Here is a 7160-nt window from a genome sequence, read left to right as displayed (position 1 = left end):
CATGTAAGTGCATTGTCCGTGTATAATGCGCTGTGCAGGGAGTCCCTAAGATCGTGCCCCGATATCCTGCATGTGTCGCTTCCCCGCTCAGGTCCCCGGAGTTCACCTTCTTCTTCCTGGTGCATGTAAGTGCATTGTCCGTGTATAATGCGCTGTGCAGGGAGTCACTAATATCCTGCGCCCGATATCCTGCATGTGTCGCTTCCCCGCTCAGGTCCCTGGAGTTCACCTTCTTCTTCCTGGTGCATGTATGTGCATTGTCCGTGTATAATGTGCTGTGCGGGGAGTCACTAAGATTGTGCGCCCGATATCCTGCATGTGTCGCTTCCCCGCTCAGGTCCCCGGAATTCACCTTCTTCTTCCTGGTGCATGTATGTGCATTGTCCGTGTATAATGTGCTGTGCGGGGAGTCACTAAGATCGTGTGCCCGATATCCTGCATGTGTCACTTCCCCGTTCAGGTCCCCGGAGTTCACCTTCTTCTTTGTGGTGCATGGAAGTGCATTGGATGCAACACATTTGAGTACTAAATCCCTTGCTCAGTCCGAACCAGTCGGATCGTGTGACGGCACGCCCCCTCCCATTTCTGTTGCATGGAAGCAACACAGCTGAGCCACAATCCGATCGCGTGCGACACAATCGCCTTCTAAATACCTGTCAAAGCCGCGCAAATCCCAAAAACATCGGGAAGCAAATCCCAAAAAGATCGGGAAGTCCTATGGGAATGCGATCCGTGGACCATTAGTAAATAAGCCCCAATATTTCTATTGTGTCCAGAATGTGAATGAGTCCTGGGAAACCAAATGACATAAAATGTGGTAGTAGAATCTACAGCATCTGATCATGACCCAAAGTATCAAGATTTTTCTCAATGGGCCTGTGCTCTCTGTCTATAAATGCCAGCGTATGTTCATATTTGGGGATGAGCAGATCCGTTTGGCTTTGTAGAGTTTGGCTGAACACAAACCTGAAAGGCTCACCCCAGTGGTAACACCCACACATGGTGCCGGCTGATCACAGCTGTTGCCCTTGAAATGCCAAATACTGGTGACGTCTTTGTCAACACCCTTTAAGGGTTGGGGTGTAACTTGAGGGGGTGCAGAGGGAGGCCAAGAAGGCTTAGGGGGTCCTTAAAGTGTCACTACCCCATATGAAAAGACTATTACTATATACCGTACATTATAGTCAGGGGGCCTGGCACAGACTTTGCACTGGGGCCCTGCAGATTCAAGTTACGCCACTGTTAAAGGGGGTAACCCCCACAATCGGTGCCTGATCATCCCCTAATTCTTTTGAGGCCCATAACTTTCATAAATTTTTATTCCCCCCATATTGAAATTTCCTAAATAGGCTATTGGGGCGTGGCGTAACCGGAGCTGAGGCTTTGGGGCGCAGCTACTCCACGCCCCAGTAACCTCTTGCGTTCCGCCTGCCAATGCATCCTCAGTCTGCGAAGCTGGGTTCTGCGCATGCGCAGAACGCAGGGCCCCCGGCTGTGCAATCTCGGCTCTGCAGCCTGAGCTACTGTAGAAGACTATGCGGAGACTTTGTAGGTGACCATTCACATTAACCAGTAATTACACCGGTATAACTGTTTTTTCTCTCCATTATTTTTTTAGTTTTTGTGGTTACTTTGTAATGTTTTTCTGCTTTCATTCCACATTTACAAAAAATTCCATCCTCCTGCTTCCATATCAACACCTCAGTCCTGACCATTGCTTTTCACACATGGCCGGCGCTACACGAAGGACTACGCGACCTACCTGGAGCATGACTTCCTTTTTGTTATTCATGTCTCAGCTGGAATGGAAAAGCTGTAAGAGAAGTGACAAGCGTCCAAAATACAGTGAAGATGTAAGAATCTCACATCATAGCATCATAGAGGATAAGGCAGAATTAAGCTGCAGGTCCATCAAGTCCAATGTATAACCTGATAGTGTAGATTCTCCTTTAACAATCCACATTATGGCGGATGCAAATTAGAGGAAATCTACCATCAGGATCAAGGACTGAAAACCAAGCACACTTACCTGTAGGTGTGCGCCCCCCCCCCCCCCCCCCTTGCAGGATCCATTCTTCTTTCAGCTTCTTATGTTCTTGTTTTTCATAAAAAGGCTTTTAACATTATGCAAATTAGTCTTAGGGGCTCCAGGCTCCATAGCTTTTGATTGAGCCTGAAGCCCCTTAGGCTCATTTGCATAATTTTTAAAGCATAAGATACTTAAAGAAGAGTGAATCCTGCAAGAGGGGGCACACACCAGTATGTCAGTGTGCTTGGTTTACAACCCTTCATCCTGGTGGTAAATTCCCTTTATCCCATATTAGGGAAAATATTCCTTCATGATTCAAAATGTCCCATCACTAAATTTTGTTCTCTTAATGTAATATTATTGCAATCAAGAAAGTCATCCAGGCCCCTCTGAAACTACAGGTGGTCCCCTACTTAAGGACACCCAACTTACAGACGACCCCTAGTTACAGACAGATCCCTCTGCTCACTGTGACCTCTGGTGACCTCTCTGGATGTTACTATAGTCCCAGGCTGCAATGATCAGCTGTAAGGTGTCTGTAATGAAGCTTTATTGATAATCCTTGGTCCCATTACAGCAAAAAATTAAGAAACTCCAATTGTCACTGGGGCAAAAAAAAATTTTGTCTGGATCTACAATTATAAAATATACAGTTTCGACTTCCATACAAATTCAACTTAAGAACAAACCTATGGAACCTATCTTGTACGTAACCCGGGGAATGCCTGTACTTCATACAATCCCACGGTAGTAACCGTGATCTTATTGCTCTTACAGTGAAGAATCCCGTCTATGACGATGGTGATCCCCCCTTTCCTCTAGGTGCAGAGGTTGTCCCCTTGTTTTCATTACTGACCTAGTCCTAAGAATATCAGTAGAAAGATCCCTTATTTGATAACCCGTCCTTGTTCTCTAATTCACCCATTTCTTAATTGTAGCTCTAATTCATAGTCTCCTTATATTCTACTGTCCCCAAATTGTACTCCATGGCCCACGTGTGGTTTGACCAGTGACTTTGTCCTGAGAGTAGTTACAGTATAAGTATCTCTTGATACTTCCCAGCAGCTGTCTGGCACTGGCAGGAATAATATTGATGTCCTTTCATCACAAATGTCCATCAATTACCTTCTCCTCCTGGCCGGGTGCCCTATGTGTATACAGCCGAACAGCGGAACGGTGCACCGGGACCGACGCCAGTCCCCACAACCATTACTGGCCTTTTTCTGCACGAGGCATCAATTGTCATTCCCGACCAACCCGATTACACCAGCAGCCTAAGGGTAAATTCTGCAAAATGTAAATCTATGGTCAAAAGTCACAAATTTTACGTGACTTGCACTGAGGGACACCAGTGTAAATTCATCCCTTAATATTTGATAATACACCTCAATTAAATATTAACAACTTAAAGGAATTTTCTAGATTCTAAATTAAGATGGAGTTACAGAGACATCAGTAATAAGATTAACCCGGATTCAAACCCTGGAATCGGTCATTAATATCTCAGCGCCGATGATCATTCATTGACATCATAAACAGAAATCAGAAAGCAGTGACTGGAGGATGTAACTGCATCTATGGCTTTTATAGAAGTGAATATACTACTACTAGTGCTCTGGTGTTGTGCCGGAACGGACAGATGACACACAAAGTGGGCCTGGAAATTCTCCTTTCTAGCTGTCCCTGCCTGATTGCCTCGCCCTACCTTGAGCGGTAAGGGACAACTAGTCAACATATTAGGGCTCGTTTACTATGGATCCAAATATTTCCGGCGCCAGCTTGCAAGTGACAGAAATCGAGGGGCATGCCGTCGGACAACACGATGGATTTAGACAAAGTGCGGAATTTAAAAAAGGATTTGTGTTGCAAGATCAAGGTCTCACATGCACCGGGAAGAAGCAGGTGAACTCCGGCGGACCTCGGCGCAGCAGCGACACAGGAAGGAACTCGGACCCACGATGTTAGTGAATCGTGCCGGACCCGAATCCTTGTCGGACAACGCACCACGGGATCGCGTCGGGACCGGGTAAGTAAATCTTCCCCAATATTCAGAATACACCAAAGTTCCCACTCACCAAAAAACAGATTAAGACTGTATTCACATGACCGTATGGGGGACGTATATATGGCCGACATATATACGCCCTATGTACGTCCCCCATAGACGCCAATTGGCGCACGACGCCGCATGGGAGTGGTACGGTGCAGCACACATGCGGCATTGACTGTCCTGTAGACTGTCCTGTAGACAGTCCTATCCGTCTCTCTCTGATATGGAGAGGGGCAGGAGTGAGCAGCTCCCCGGTACCGCCGTGTGCCCGCAGTGCTACAGTACAGCCACACGTTGTGTGAATGTAGCCTAAAACAAACTGACCCATCAGCACACCCTCAGCCGTACCTTACAAACATAGGATGACTTTGGCACAGATGTTGCAACTAGTTTTGGCAACCTCACGCGTCCAGCTGTTTCTGGTTGGAAACGGATGCCGAGCTCTACCGATCAGATAATGAATCATCATGGATAGGCCAATTATTTTCTGGCCAATCCCTTTAACAAACAGCCCACTCATTTAAGCAAGATTCATTTTGAAGGCCCTACAGGGAAATCAAACACTTCTGTTGGACTCCTCTACACGCGACGGCTGATGTTGAGCGTTTCATGAGTAGTCAACTTTCAAATCTTCCAACAAAAAAGTTATTGCCCAAAATGGACAAATCCTTGAAAAATTCACTCCGTCCCAGAGAGGACCATATATATATACGACAAAACAAGTTGCCGCTGGTGGAAGAAATCACATGTGGATAAGCGGCTTCAGACAATCGATCAGAGAGAAGCGTCGGGAGATGATCCGTTTGTTCTTCAGAAGTGACAGACGCGTTTGCGGCCTCCACTTTGCTGAGATGACAGATGCACTTTTATTCTGGCGGCCGCTACTGCGCGCTTCTTGCTCGTGTCGGGCAAAATCAAATTTGTTCTTTTGAGGTGACATAAAAAGAACACGTTCCGAGGTGCAGTTACTCCGTCAGCAAAATGTGTATTTTTAGCCAATTTTTTTGAATGTGAAGCTCCGGCTTGTAGCCATTTTACAGATTTTATTAGGTTGCTGCATAAATAAGAGAACTGAGTTATGATGTAGATATCCGGCTCAGGTGAAACTACAACTCCCAGCACGTGCTGCCATCCTACCGCCCTCCAGGTGTGATCAAGAGTTGTTGCACATTTACTAAGGGTCCGAATCGCTTTTTTGCGCCGGGTTATCCCAAATTTTTCCGATTTGCGCCGAATTGCCCCTGGATTTTGGTGGCGTCTTTCATGCGAAAGAAATCAGGGGCGTGGCCGTTGGAAAACCCGACGGATTTGGAAAAAACACAGAATTTGAAAAGAAAATTTGTGTCGCAAAAATAGCACTCACATACACCGAAACAGAGGAGGTGAATTACAGCGGACTTCGGCGCAGCAGCAACACCTGGTGGTCATCGGGCGCCCGGACCTTAGTGAATCCCGGCAGAACCCGAATCAGCGTCAGAGAACGCGCCACTGGATCGCGTCTGGACCGGGTGAGTAAATCTACCCCAATATATGGAGCTGTTCTCTTGTTCTATATCTGTTCTTGTTTCATGGAGCCCAGAATCCTTCACTACCAATGAATCTACTTGGTGTTGATATTGGTGGCCCATCTCAAAATACAGATGGACTATGCTTGGGATATATGCTCAACATAAGACTGGTGAGGATGAGCTCATTTACTCAGGGTCCGTGGACCGCAATTTCGTCGGGCTTACCGAATATTTCCATTTTGCCCTGAATTGCCCGGTTTTTTGGCGCATGCCATCGGATTGTGGCTCCTCAGCGCTGGCTTGCATGCGACAGAAATCGGAGGGCGTGGTCGGACAAACCGCAGAATTTAAAAACGGAATTGTGTCGCAAGAGCAGCACTCACATACACCGGGAAGAAGAAGGTGAACTCCGCGGAGCGCAGAAGCAACACATGCAGGAAATTGGACGCACGGCCCTAGTGAATCTCGGCAGACCCGAATCCTTGTCAGACAACGCGCCGCTGGATCACGACAGAAACGGGTAAGTAAATCTGCCCCATAGAGTTATACATTAGTATTGTAGTATATTGTATGAGAGATCAGACCGCACTAGGTTATGTGAACCATAAAGGAAAGAAAATTTTTAAAAATTTATATTTAAAATAAAAAGTTGCCTATTTCTCTAGAAAAGCAAATAATAATGAATATACAAAATCATAAACATGCCTTCCGAATACAGATTAAATTAATCAACCTCTTCCACAAAGCTTCACAATTTCAACTCTCTTTACTAACCCGTCCTGTGTCCTCCTCCCGGCTGTTACCCGACAAACACCAGACACCAAGCTCCAGGCTTCTCTGCAGTCACTTTCACCTTGCACTTTGTATATAAGATGGCGGCTGATGGCTGGTTCCAGCAGTAGCATTTTATTTATTATATTGTGTTATGTCATTTTGTTCTATTCTTTTATAAAGAATGGCTGGACCATTATACAAGCTTTTTACACCCAACCAACAGCTCCGTACACTGGAGTGTTACTTAGTGTTACTCTGTTGTTTACTCTGGTGTTTATCTTATTTTACTGACTAGTAGAGAGCTTGATGCTTAAAACGGCTCATTGTTCGGACGAGTATCTCTCCTGCTCGTGATCGAGCATTTACTTAAGAAAACACAGTGAAGAACAGTGAAGAATACAATGAAAACAGTGAACACAGGATCATTTAAGGGAAGAACACAGTGAAGAACACATTGCAGATGTTTCCATACATCTGCTAACTTATCCGAAGACACGCGTGCCGAATGATGTTCTTCACAATAGTATATGAAGAACAATATGTGTGAAGAACACCGTTCGGCGCGGGTGTCTTCGGATAAGTTAGCAGATGTATGGAAACATCTGCAATGTGTTCTTCTTCAGTGTTCTTCTTTCAATGTGTTCTTTCAAATGCTCGAGTCTCCCATTGACTTCAATGGGATTCGTTATTCAATACGAGCACTCGAGCATCGGGAAAAGTTCAACTCAAGTAACGAGCACCCAAGCATTTTAGTGTTCGCTCATCTCTACTGACTAGAGATGAGCACACGCGGGGTTCA

The sequence above is a fragment of the Engystomops pustulosus genome, chromosome 9, assembly GCF_040894005.1.
Source record: "Engystomops pustulosus chromosome 9, aEngPut4.maternal, whole genome shotgun sequence".
Classification (NCBI taxonomy): domain Eukaryota; kingdom Metazoa; phylum Chordata; class Amphibia; order Anura; family Leptodactylidae; genus Engystomops; species Engystomops pustulosus.
The sequence above is the reverse complement of the archived record's forward strand: the minus strand, read 5'-3'. Positions refer to the sequence as shown.